The following is a 14,221-nucleotide window of genomic DNA, read 5'->3' on the forward strand; positions in this document are numbered from 1 at the left end:
TTTTATAGAAAAAGAGGTTTGGTGCCTTAGCAACTCAGTATTGGGGGATGTATCTTTCCTATTTATTTATTTATTATTATTATTATTATTATTATTATTATTTGTCATGATAATCAGCCATTATCTGGAAGGTCCTGGGTGGTTCATGGGGAAAAAGAACTTATCTTTAACAAAGACTCTAAGGTGTAGGGAAATGGGAACTTATCTTTTTTTTTTTAGTATTTATTTATTTATTTATTGCCTTTTGTCTCTATCCAATAAATAAAAGATAATGATTTAAAAAAGGAATAAAAATCTGTGACCCAGGTGAGAAATGGGGAGGAAGAGACTCAAATGGCCTCTTTTTTATTATTTTTTTAAATCTTTTTATAAGAGTGTATGTACATAAACACCATTCCCACCACCAAAAGACTGTGTCCCATCCCACCCACCCACCCCAAACCCCATCACCCCGGGAAGCCGAATATCCACCCTCACCCTCACCCCAGGGTTTTTACTTGGGCTTCTTAACCCCAGTTCACCCAACAGTTCCTCCCAAACATCTTTTGCCTCCTGGCCTAAGTTTCTCAGGAAGAGAATAGGGCCAGATGGAGGCAGAGAACATTTGAGGTCATGCAGACCTACTAACAGCTGGAAAACTCTACACTTTCACCTTTCCATTTGTCAGTGCCAGGGACCTCTTTAAAGTCACCCAGTAATCCTTTTTCTCTATATAGAGTGGCTTGGGGCGGGGGGTGATTTCTTTTAAGTGGCTGTGTGAAATTTGTGACATCAACTTTTTTTTTTAACTCCAGGGTTATCCCTGGAGCTTGGTGCCAGCACTACAAATCCACTGCTCCTGGAGGCCATTTTTTTCTATTTTATTGGATAGGACAGAAAGAAATTAAAAGGGGGGGGGAGGCGTGGGGGTGAAGATAGACCTCTGCAGGCCTACTTCACTGGCTGTAAAGCGACCCCTCTGCAGGTGGGGAACTGGGGGCTCGAACCAGGATCCATATGCCAGTCCTCGCGCTTCGTGCCATGTGTACTTAACCCAGTATGCCACTGCCCGACCCCACCCCACCCCACACCACACCACACACACTTTTCTTCTTCTGGCACCCCAAATCTAGAGCTCTCCAATTCTTTCCACATACCTGGATTCCATCTATAAAAAGTTACACAGAATTTATGGGTGGGTTTCCCTGCTAGCCTGTTCTACCAATGGTTAGGTTGAACTAAGCAGATAAGGACATGGCCAGGGCTTAATTTCCCATTTACGCATTCTGGTAGCAGTGGAAGTCCTGCATCTTGTGGGGCAGGCAGTGTGGGTGTGCCCGTGTCTGTGGGGGGGGGGGTGTTGTGGTGTGTGTGCATGTGCGCGTGTGCGTGTGCGCGTGCGCGTGTGCGTGTGTGCGTGTGCGTGTGCGCGTGTGCGTGTGAGTGCGTGTGCGCGTGCGTGTGCGTGTGAGTGCGTGTGTTACTATGGAATGAGCAATAGTGTCTGAACTCTGCTGAGCCTTTGTTATTCTCTCTTGTTTGATGTTCCTACTGATACTTAGCCCATTCCTCCAGGGTAAGCTCACCTGACTTGCAGAGTATCTACTTGTATTTCAGTCTCAAATACCTTGCAGTTAGTTACCTGTGCCCTGGATATGAATGTGTTCTGTCACTTCAGCTCCCAGGTAGATCACGGACCACTTTAAGAAACCTGCCCTCAATTGGAAGGAGCCAGATAAGCCTACTTCTCCCCAGTGTCTAAAGGTCTCAGTATAATACACAGCAGATAAACACAGCTGACTTGTGATAACTAGGGGAGGCAGGTGTATCTTCAGGAAGTCCAGTGCAAGCAATACAGTGGGGTTGAACCTGGGCCTTCGGAATCTCAAGCTTGAGAGTACCTTTGCATAACCATTATGTTATCTATCCCCCCACCCCAGTGTGAATGTTCCAGGTGTGAGAATTTATCCATCAACCTTCTGTTTCCCTTTAAGTTTACCACTGAAAGAAGTCTAGCTCTGTTCTTTGCCATATAATGACCCACTTCACCTGGCTTACTTCCCTCCCCCTTCTAATCTTAAGACTAACTTGGTCTGATAGTCTAAAATGGATTATTTTATTTAGTCCACATATATATACATATATATGAAATCATACAGTGTTTGTTTTGTCTTTTTCTACCTTATTTCATTTAAGATTGCGCCTTCTAGGCTCATCCATGTGCAAATGACAATTTCCTCTCTCTGTCTAGCTGCCTAGTGTTCTGTGCACATACCCACACCGTCTTTATCCACACAATAGCCCCTGTCAGTGTGTCCTTAGCAACAACCTAACAACCTGAATTGTTTCTAACTCTTAGCTGAAGGCACAGATATACCTTCCATGTATTTTTTGGCAGATACACAGAAGTGGGATAACTGGATCATGGGGAATTTCTTACTTCTTTTTTTTTTTTGCTTCCAGGGTTACCGCTGAAGGGCAGTACCAGCACTACAAATCCACTGCTCCTGGTGGATTTTTTTATTGGGTAGGACAGAGAGAAATTGAGAGAGGTGGGGGAGATAGAGAGGGAGAGAGAAAGATAGACACTCGTACATCTGCTTCGTCCGCTTGTGAAGCGGCCCCCCTGCAGGTGGGAGTAACGGGGCCCAAACCCGGATCTTTGCCCGGGTTTTTTGAGCTTCACATGATGTATATTTAACTGGGTGCATCACCACCTGGCCCCTTATCATTTTTTAGTTTTTTTTCTAAAATGCCAGTGAAAATCACCTTTTCTGAAAGCACCAAGATTAGTATATATCTTTAAAAAAATCTTTATTTTATTTATTCCCTTTTGTTGTAGTTATTATTGATGTCATTGTTGTTGGATAGGAGAAAAGAGAAGAAGACAGACACTTGCAGACCTGCTTCACTGCCTGTGAAGAGACTTCCCTGCAGGTGAGGAGCCGGGGGCTCAAACCAGGATTCTTACATGGGTCCTTGTGCTTTGCGCCACGTGCGCTTAACCTGCTGAGCTAACGCCAAACTCCCACCCCTCCCTTTTTTTAATTAGAGCACTGCTTAGCTCTGGTTATTAGTGGTACCAGGGATTGAACCTAGGACCTGTTTCGTGGTGTTGGTGGTGTTTCCAGGGCTTCATTCGTCTAAACTACCTTTTTTTTTTACACAGAAAGAGGTAGAGAGGGAAAGACACCCTATCTCCAAAATATCCTCCAGTATGGTGGGGTCCAGATTCGAACCTGCGTTGTGTGCCAACAAAGCAGGCATACTATCAAGGTGAGCTATGTTGGAAGTCCAAGCCTGGGACCCCTTGCATCCTGTGCTCTACTGCTGTGCTGTCTCCCTGGCCCATCTCCTTTGAGGCTTCTGATGAACCTTTACGCCGTTTTCCATAATGTTTGTATGAACCTATATCCCCAAAAACAGTGTACAAGTCCTCCCTCCTTTCTGCATCTTCTTCAACTCTTGTTTTTTGCCTCTAGGGTTTTTCTGGGGCCCAGTGCCTGCACTACGAATCCACTGCTCCTGGTGGCCATCTTTTTTCCATTATTGTTGTTGTTTTATGTTGTTGTTGGATAGGACAGAGAGAAATGGAGAGAGAAGAGGAAGACAGAGAGGAAGAGAGAAAAACAGACACCTGCAGACCTGCTTCACCACTTGTGAAGCGACATCGCTACAGGTGGAAGGGAGGCATCCAGGATCCTTGCGCCAGTCCTTGCACTTTGCACTATGTGCGCTTAACCGGGTGCACTACTGCCCAGCCTCAAGGGATAGTTTTCGAAAGACCACCTTTTGCCTTATCATCTGGATCCACTCTTTCCCCACCCCCAAATTATGAGTCCCCTCAAGTTGTATGGTGGGGCAGACGGTTTATCTCCTGTTCCGCTGACCACAAAAGAAGAATTTGTGTTCTCGCTCTCTTTTTAAAGTTTATTTTTTTATTTTTTTTAAAGTTTATTTTTTAAAAATATTTATTTATTCCCTTTTGTTGCCCTTGTTGTTTTTTATTGTTGTAGGTATTATTGATATCGTAGTTGTTGGATAGGACAGAGAGAAATGGAGAGAGGAGGGGAAGACAGAGAGGAGGAGAGAAAGACAGACACCTGCAGACCTGCTTCACCATTTGTGAAGCGACTCCCCTGCATGTGGGGAGCCGGGGGGGGTGCTTGAACCCGGATCCTTCCACTGATCCTTGTGCCTTGTGCCACCTGCGCTTAACCGCTGCACTACCGCCATACTCCAAATTTGTGTTCTCTTATCTCCCTACTGCCACCTTCAGATAAGCGTACTTTTGCTTTGTTTACAGAAAATCTTTTTCCCAGCAGCAACAAATGTTGGAGAGGCTGTGGGAACAGAGGAACCCTTCTACACTGCTGGTGGGAATGTAAACTGGTCCAGCCTCTCTGGACAACAGTCTGGAAAACTCTCACAAGGCTAGACATAGACCTTCCATATGACCCAGTAATTCCTCTCCTGGGGATCTACCCCAAGGATTCCATAATGCCCAACCAAAAAGATGTGTGTACATCTATGTTCATAGCAGCACAATTCATAATAGCTAAAACCTGGAAGGAACCCTGGTGCCCAAAAGCAGATGAGTGGCTGAGAAAGCTGTGGTACATATATACAATGGAATACTATGCAGCTATTAAGAACAATGAGCCCACCTTATCTGACCCATCTTGGACAGAGCTGGAAGGAATTATGTTAAGTCAGCTAAGTCAGAAAGATAAAGATGAGTATGGGATGTCCCCACTCATCAACAGAAGTTGAGAAAGAAGAACAGAAAGGGAAACTAAAAGCAGGATATGATTAAATCGAGAGCAGGGCACCAATGTAAAAACACTGTGGTGAAGGGGAGGGTGGCCATTGGGCTCCCCGGCATGGTGGAGGGTTGGGGGGGCGGGGGTGGGTGATGGAGATGGGACACAGTCTTTTGGTGGTGGGAGTGGTGTTTATGTACAATCCTATTAAAGTGTAAACATTATATAAACCACTATTTAATTAAGATGAGAGGTGAAAACCTTATATGTCTAAAACTTCTTAAAACACAGACTGAGTCTTTTTAATACATAGGCTGTCTTTGATATGTTTTCTCCCAAAAGCCTAGACCAGGGAGAACAGAAGCAACTGATAGCACAGCTATATACAAGATGCTGGGTAATATACCCCAAATCCTATCAAAGGGACTTTCCAAAGTTAACCCTATCACCAAATAATGTGATAACAGTAGCTATCCATTGTCTTCTTGAACCCTAAGACAACAGGAACTTCACATTTCAACTCTAGAGACTATATTTCCCCCAGTCCTGGAACCTTAGGGTGGGGCCCACTTTTCTGCATGCTGCTCTCAATTCAAATCAAGTAATACTGCATCCACATATCGCAACCTAATCAGCACAAAGAGTGCCACCCCAGCATGCTTCACTTCAGACTGTGACCAGAGACTTCAGGTGTGGAATGACAACCCTTCAGCTTCATCACTCAGGTGAGACCTTTCCTTTCATAGTATTCTCTAATTCCATTCCAGGTGTTCCACTCACCAATAAAGTCCCCAAACCTAGATATAGTCCAGGTCCCCTGAGACAGAGCATAGGTTCATCCTTGCCCATAAACTAGGGGAAAAATATATACCTGAAAGCAGAAGTACACAAGAGCATGCAGGGAATACCCCCAACACTTCATCTGCACTATTCCAGTCTTTAGGTCCATGATTGTTCAACAATTTGTTTGGCTTTGTATGTTAACTCTCTTTTCAGCCACCAGGTTCCGGATGCCAGCAAGATGCTGACCAGACTTCCCTGGACAGACGACCCCATCAATGTGTCCTGGAGTTCCACTTCCTCAGAGCCCCACCCTACTAGGGAAAGAGAGAGGCAGACTGGGAGTATGGATCGACCAGTCAATGCCCATGTTCAGCGGGGAAGCAATTACGGAAGCCAGACCTTCCACCCTCTGCAACCCACAAGGACCCTGGATCCATACTCCCAGAGAGATAGAGAATGGGAAGGCTATCAGGGGAGGGGGTGGGATGTGGAGATCAGGATATGGGAATTGTGTGGAATTGTACCCCTCTTATTCTATGGTTTTGTTAATGTCTCCTTTCTTAAATTAAAAAAAAAAAATTTTTTTTAAGAAAATCTTTTTCCAAACTGGAGATGTAAGAGTTTACATTCCTGAGGCCCCAGAGGCCACACGTTCAATCCTTGGCATTGCCTTTTGCCAGCGCTGGGAACTTCTCCATTTGCTTTCTCTCTCCTACCTCTCTCTCTCTGCCTCTCATAATGAACATTTTCCTTTGAGACCATATCCATGTGATGGAGATATTTCCTCTCATTGGGGACTGGGTGGTGGTGCAGCTGGTTGAGTGCACATGTTACAATACGCAAGGACCCAGTTTCGAGCCCCCGGTCCCCACCCACAGGGAGAAAGCTTTGCAAATGGTGAAGCAGTGCTGCAGGTGTCTCTCTGTTTCTCTAACACTCTGCCTCCCTCTAGTCCCCCTCGATTTCTGACTGTCTCTACCCAATAAATAAAGATAATTTAAAAAGTTTTTAAAAAGAGAGATTTCCTCCAGTCTGCATCATCCTTGCTATCTTACCTACTATCAGTCCCCATCTGGTGTTATCGGCCACCTATGACTGAAAATCATGGCTCCTTCCACAGTCTGTGTCCACCATCATCCCAAGTGGCCTCAAAGTCCATGCTGATAAGCCACTTGTCCTTGCCCCCTCTGTTCCTTAACCTCCTGAGCTCAAGTAACCTTTACTTCTAGCCACTTTATCCCCTTAGATCTAAGGGCATAGCCTGTGACTTGTCATCAGAATGATGAGTCTCTCTGTGAGGCTTCACACACCACCTCTCTCCAACCACAGCCTCCCGCTCCCTTCTGCTTTTTCCCTTGCTCCCAGTTAGTCCCTTCTCATCTTGGACAGACCTCCTCTCTGTGGTTGTCTTTATTTCCTCCCAGACTTGGAAGCCCCTTCTGGTTTATTCACTTGGTCATATATATATATCTGGGAGTCGGGTTAAGCACAAGTGACACAAAGCACAAAGGACCATCCTAAGGATCCTGCTTTAAGCCCCCAGCTCCCCACCTGCATCAGAGTCACTTCACAGGCGGTGAAGCAGGTCTACAGGTGTCTATCTTTCTCTCTTCCTCCTCCTCTCTGTCTTCCCCTCCTCTCTCTATTTCTCTCTGTCCTATCCAACAACAACATCAATAACAATAATAACTACAACAATAAAACAAGGGCAACAAAAGGAAATAAATAAACAAATATATATTTTTTAAATCTTAAAAAAAAATTCCTCCCAACTTTCTCTTGTTCTGGGTATGATTGTATGATGGCATTGATGGTTCCCACTCTCGGTGGAATGGTCTGCTGTGCCAATGAAGATGTCTTTTTTTATTTTTTGCCTCCAGGGTTATTGCTGGGACTCAGTGCCTGCACTATGAATTCACTGTTCCTGGAGGCTATTTTTCCCCTTTTGTTGCCCTTGTTTTTTATTGTTGTTCTTATTGTTATTGTTGCTGTTATTGCTGTCATTGTTGTTGGCTAGGACAAAGAGAAATCAAGAGAAGAAGGGAAGACAGAGAGGGGGGAGATTAAGATAGATACCTGCAGACCTGCTTCACCAATTGTGAAGCGATCTCCCTGCAGGTGGGGAGTTGGTGTCTGGAACCCGGATACTTATGCTGGTCCTTGCACTTTATGCCACCTGTGCTTTTTAAAAAATAATTTAATAATTTGCTAATTTAATAATTTGATTTTTAAAAAATAATTTGCCTTCGTCCCTGTAATACCTTTTTAAAAAATAATTTGATTGGATAGAGACAGGCTGGGGGTGTGGATCAACCTGTCAACACCCATGTCCAGCAGAGAAGCAATTATAGAAGCCAGACCTTCCACCTTCTGCACCCCCATAGAGATCTTCGGTCTATACTCCCACAGGGGTAAAGAATTGGGAAACTTCCAAGGGAGGAGATGGGATCTGGCACTCTGGTGGTGGGGACTGTATGAATTGTACCCCTTTTATCCCACAATATTGGTTTTTATTAATCTTTTTTTTAGATTTTTAAAAATATTAGTTATTTATTCCCTTTTGTTGCTTTTGTTTTATTGTTTTAGTTATTGTTGTTATTGATGTCATTGCTGTTGGATAGGACAGATAGAAATGGAGAGAGGAGAGGAAGGCAGAGAGGAGGAGAGAAAGACACCTGCAGACCTGCTTTACCACCTGTGAAGTGACTCTGATGCAGGTGGGGAGCCGGGGGCTTGAACTGGGATCCTTACACTGGTCTTTACACTTTGTGCCACATGCACTTAACCCACTGCACTACTGCCCAACTCCCTCTCACAATATTGTTGATCATTATTAAATCACTAATAATAACTAAAGAAGTTGAAAAATAAGAAAACACAAAGCAGAACTTGAACTGCAGTTGGTGTATGCACCAAAGTAAAAGACTCTTGTGTGTGTGTGTGTGTGTGGGGGGGGGGGGGGTTATGTCCTGGAACATGGTGGCAGAGGAGGACCTAGTGGGGGACGGTGTATTGTTATGTGGAAAATTGGGAAATGTTCTAGGTGTACAAACCATTGCATTTCTATTGTTGACTATAAGCCATTAAACCCCCCCCCAAATAAAGGGAAAAAAACTAATAATTTGATAAGAGTCCTACCTGGCTCTGGCATATGATGGTGCAAGGGATTTAATATGGAATATCTAAACCTTCATTATGAGAGTCTGTTTTGTAAAACTCCATCATTGTAAATTCATTTTTTTCTTTTTTCTTTTAGAAAGGATTAATTAACAAAACCATAGGGTAGGAGGGGTACAACTCCACACAATTCCCACCACAATCCCACCCCCTCCCCTGATAGCTTTCCCATTCTGTATCCCTCTGGGAGCATGGACCCAAGGTCATTGTGGGTTGCAGAAGGTGGAAGGTCTGGCTTCTGTAATTGCTTCCCTACTGAACATCATTGTAAATTCATTTTAAACAACGTACAAGAGCCAGATTTCCCCCATTTCATTCCATGAATAGCCAGTGCAAAGAACTTTTTTAAAAAATGAAAAGATGCAGCCCTGGAGGTAGTGCTGTGACTAGTGTGTTGACCTGGAAAGCATGAGGCTCTGAGTTGGGTTCCCAGCCCCCGAATGTGTCAGAGTGATGCCCTTGTTCTCCCTCTCACCCCACCCCCTCACAATAATGAAGAGATTTTTTTTTGTCTTCAGGGTTATCGATGGGGCACTGTATCCCCTGCTCTTGGAGGCTATTTTTTTTTTGCTTTTGTTGCCCTGGTTATTTAACGTCGTTGTTGTTGTAATTATTGTTATTGTTGCCACTGATGTTGTTGTTGTTGTTGGATAGGACAGAGAGAAATCTAGAGAGGAGGGGGAAACAGAGAGGGCCAGAGAAAGAGAGACACCTGCAGACCTGCTTCACCGCCTGTAAAGCGCCTCCCCTGCAGATGGGGAGCCGGGGGCTCTTACCGGGATCCTTACCCCTGGTCCTTGTGCTTCGTGCCACGTGCGCTTAACCTGCTGTGCTACTGCCTGCCTCCCACCCCCGAAGAGATCTTTTAAAAAGCACATAATTGAAAATCTATGTCAACATATAAAGAAAAGATTTAGTAGCTGGGGAGTGGCTCTCTGGGTTGATTATACCTTATCATGTGGAGGCCCTAGTTTTATGTCTCTGGAACCACATAAAGGCATCCAGGACTTCACTAAGGAAACTCCGTGAGTGGCAGAGTGTTGCTTTAGTCTCTCTTATTATTTTTATTTATTTATGCTTGGATAGAGATAGAGAAATTGAGTCGGGTTGGGAAGATAGAGAGGGAGAGAGACAGACACCTACAGCCCAGTTTCACCACTGGTTAAGCTTTCCTCCTGCAGGAGGGGACCAAGGGCTTGACCTTGGGTCCTTGCGCACTGTAATGTGGGCCTTTAACCAGGTGCACCACCGTCTGGCCCCTTGTTGCTTTAGTCTCTGTCCCTCATTCGCCCTCTGAAAATAGGAAATAAGCATCAGAACCACGCTGAAAATAGAAAAAAAAATTACCCAAGGATTCATACCCATTGACTGGAGGAAACTTCTAGAATGGTTATGTACACTCTTCCAGTTTGAAGGGTATGTATATGTTTCTGCATGTACGCTCTCATTTATGCACGGATGTATTTCCCCACGCTGTGTGTATCTGTGCGTATGTATGGATGTATTAACACGTATGTGCAGATACCCACAGACACAAGATTTTCTTTTGCAGGACATAGAATAAAGAGCTGAAGGATCACCCGAGGACAAGTCTAATTAGATCTCACTGGAGTGTTGCTGAGAAAAGAGAAGTAAAGGGGGCTTGGGCGGTGGCACATCGGGTTAAGGGCACATAGTACAAAGCTCAAGGACCTGTGCAAGGATCCTAGTTCAAGTCCCTGGCTCCCCATCTGCAGTGGGGGGGGGGTCGCTCCACAGGCAGTGAAGCAGATCTGCAGGTGTCTATCTTTCTCTCTCCCTCTCTATCTTCCTCTCCTCTCTCAATTTCTCTCTGTCCTATCCATAAACAAACCAAAAAATTTTTCAAAAAAAAAAAAAAATGGCCACAGGAGCAGTGGATTTGTAGTGCAGGCACTGAGCAACCAGATAACCCTAGAGGCAAAAAACGAAAGAAAGAAAGAAAGAAAGAAAGAAAGAAAGAAAGAAAGAAAGAAGAAAGAAAAGAAGGAAATGAGAAGATAGAAGTGGAGTTGAGTAAAAGAAACTATAGCAAAGTGGGAATGTCGTAGGCTACTGTCAGAAATGAGATTAACTCTCTCTCCCTCTCTCTCTCTTCCTCTCCTTTCAATTTCTGTCTGTCCTATGCAATAAAGTGGAAAAAATGGCCACCAGGAGCAGTGGATTTGTAGTGTCAGCGCCAAGCCCCAGTAATAACCCAAGAGGCAGAAAGAAAGACAAGACAGTGGCTGCAGGTCCTGCCAGAGGGCTGTGGTCTCTCCTAAGGGCATCAGGGCGCCTAGTGCTTTTTGGCTGCCTCAACTCTCTGTGAGGCAACCTTTGGAATCCAGATAATTTCCCTGGGCAGTAATCAACCACACATTGAAATTTGCCCCCAATTAACGTTGCTGTCCAGTCCCACATCAGTCTGTGTCCCAGCCCATCTCCTGGCTAAGGAGACAGGGTAAGCCCTGGGGAAAGCATCCACGTTGACAGCACGCTGCTTTGCCAAGTGCAAGACCCAGGTTCTAGCCTGACCCCTCCACATGGAAGGAAGCTTTGGGGCTCCTCTCTGCCTCTCTTACCTCTATCTAAAATAAAGAAATAAAAAGGGGGGAGCCCAGTGGTGGTGCTTCTCGTTATTAATCACCAATAGTAGGAAATACATGGACCTGTGCAAGGATCCAGGTTCGAGCTCCTGCTCCCCATCTGCAAGGGAGTCACTTTGCAAGAAGTGAAGCAGGTCTGCAGGTGTCTATCTTTTTCTCTCCCTCTCTCTCTCCTCCTCTCATCTCGATTTCTTTCTGTCCTATCCAATAAAGTGGTAGAAATGGCTACCAGGAGCAGTGGGTTGGTAGTGTCAGCACCGAGCCTCAGTGATAAGGAGGCAGAAAGAAAGAAACAGAGAAAGAAAGAAAGAAAGAAAGAAAGAAAGAAAGGAAGAAAGAAAGAAAGAAAATAAGAAAAAAAGGAAGGAAGGAGAATCAATGTAATGAGTACCACCTCAGCATGCTACACTTCAGACTGTGTCCAGAGACTTCAGGTGTGGAATGACAAACTTTCAGCCTCATTACGTGGGTGACACCTTTCCTTTCACAGTATTCTCTAATTCCATTCCAGGTGGTTCACTTCCTAACAAAGTCACAAAACCTAGATATAGACCGGTCTCATGAGATAGAGTATATGTTCACACGTATCCATAAACTAGGGCAAAATATATACCTGAAAATACCTGAAAGCAAAAGTACACAATAGTCTGCAGTGAGTACCCCCCAACACTTCATCTGCACTATTCTAGCCTTTAGGTCCATGATTGTTCAACAATTTGTTTGTCTTTGTGTGTGAACTCTCTTTTCAGCCACCAGGTTCCAGATGCCAACATGATGCTGACCAGACTTCCCTGGATGGAGGACCTCACCAATGTGTCCTGAAGCTCCGATTCCCCAGAGCCTACCCAACTAGGGAAAGAGAGAGACAGGCTGGGAGTATGGATTGACCTGTCAATGTCCATGTTCAGTGGGGAAGCAATTACAGAAGTCAGACCTACCACCTTCTGCATCCCACAATGACCTTGGGTCCATACTCCCAGAGGAATAAAGAATAGGAAAGCTATCAGGGAAGGGGATGGGATATGGAGGTCTGGTGGTGGGAATTGTGTGGAGTTGTACCCCTCTTATCCTATGGCTTTAATGTCTCCTTTTTAAAATAGATTTAAAAAATTAAAAAAAGACAGAAGGGAAAGAGTGAGGGTGGAAGAGAAGGAAGGAAGGAAGGAAGGAAGGAAGGAAGGAAGGAAGGAGGAAGGGAAACAGAGAGAGAGAAAGAGAGAGAGAGAAACCAGGCTAATTTTGACTCTGACCTTGGGGGAGCTGGTGCCCAACTTGACAGCCCTGCCCTACTAGTATGGATCAACCTGTCAATGTCCATGTCCAGTGGAGAAGCAATTACAGAAGCCAGACCTACCACCTTCTGCACCTTATAAAGATCGTTGGTTCCTACTCCCAGAGGGATAAAGAATAGGGAACCTTCCAATGGAGGGGATGTGACACAGAACTCTGGTGGTGGGAATTGTGTGGAATTGTACCCCTCTTATACCGTAATCTTGTCAGTCATTATTAAATCACTAATAAAAAAGGAGATAACTCAAAAAATATATTTATGTACTTATTACTGGATAGAGACAGACAGAAATTAAGAGAGGATGAGGAGAGAGAGAGAGAGAGAAAGAGAGAGAGAGAGAGACACCGTCCTGCTTCACCACTTGTGAAGCTTCCCTCCCCTGCAGATGGAGACCAGGGACTTGAATCCACATCCTTGGGCACTGTACTGTGTGTGCTTATCCAGATGAAGCACCACCTGGCCCCTGGATAGTCCCTTCTTAACTGACTGCAGGCTACCAATCCCACCATTGGTCCTTCTCCTAGTTCCTAGAATTCATTACTCGTACCAAGGAGAATAAAGCCAATCTTCAGTGCTCACCATTGTAAGAGATGGCTACAGATTGTCAACTGGAAATCTTTCCAGTTCAAATGAGAACCCTAAGTTGGCCTGTTTCAATCAATAGGCCCAGAGCACAAATTGACACCTAAAATTAAAAGAAGTCAATCAAGTGCAGTCACATGAGGCATCACGTTACTAGCTCCTCTTTTTCCATAGTTGGTGTGTGTGTGTGTGTGTGTGTGTGTGTGTGTGTGTGTGTGTGTGTGTGTGTGTGAGATCTATGAAAAAAGTTCATTCCAGGGGCTGAGGGGTAGCGCACCTGGTTGAGAGCACATGTTACCGTGTACAAGGACCCAGGTTTGAATACCACCCCCCAGTCCCCACCTGCGGGTGGGTGGGGGAAGCTTTGCAAGTGGTGAAGTACGGCTGCAGGTGTCTCTCTCTCTTTCTCTCCCTTTCTGTCAAACCCCTTCCCTCTCAATTTCTGGCTGTCTCTAATAAATAAATAAAGATAATTAAAAAAAAGTTCAATCCATAGTTTGTGATCAATCTGTTGTCAGTGCAAATGGAAATTCACCTCCAGGGGTCAAGTGATAAAGCACCTGGTAGTATGCACATATTACCATGTGCAAGGACCTGGGTTCAAGCTCCCAGTCCCCACCTGCAGTAAAGCAGTGCTGCAGGTATTTCTCTCTCCCTCCTTCCTCCCTTTCCATCTTCCCCTTCTAAAATTCTGTCTCTATCCAATAAAGTGTGTGTGTGTGGTCGGCCCATAGGCTCTGGTGGTGTGGCCCTCCTCTCTCTCTTTTGTAAACCTTTTTTTAATTTATTCCCTTTTGTTGCCCTTATTGTTTTATTGTTGTAGTTATTATTGTTGTTGCTACTGATGTCGTCATTACTGGATAGGGCAGAGAGAAATGGAGAGAGGAGGGGAAGACAGAGGAGGCGAGAAAGACACCTGCAGACCTGCTTCACCGCCTGTGAAGCGACTCCCCTGTAGGTGGGGAGCCGGGGGCTCAAACCGGGATCCTTACGCCCATCCTTGCACTTTGTGCCACTTGTGCTTAACCTGCTGCGCTACC

The sequence above is a fragment of the Erinaceus europaeus genome, chromosome 2 (assembly GCF_950295315.1).
Source record: "Erinaceus europaeus chromosome 2, mEriEur2.1, whole genome shotgun sequence".
NCBI lineage: Eukaryota > Metazoa > Chordata > Mammalia > Eulipotyphla > Erinaceidae > Erinaceus > Erinaceus europaeus.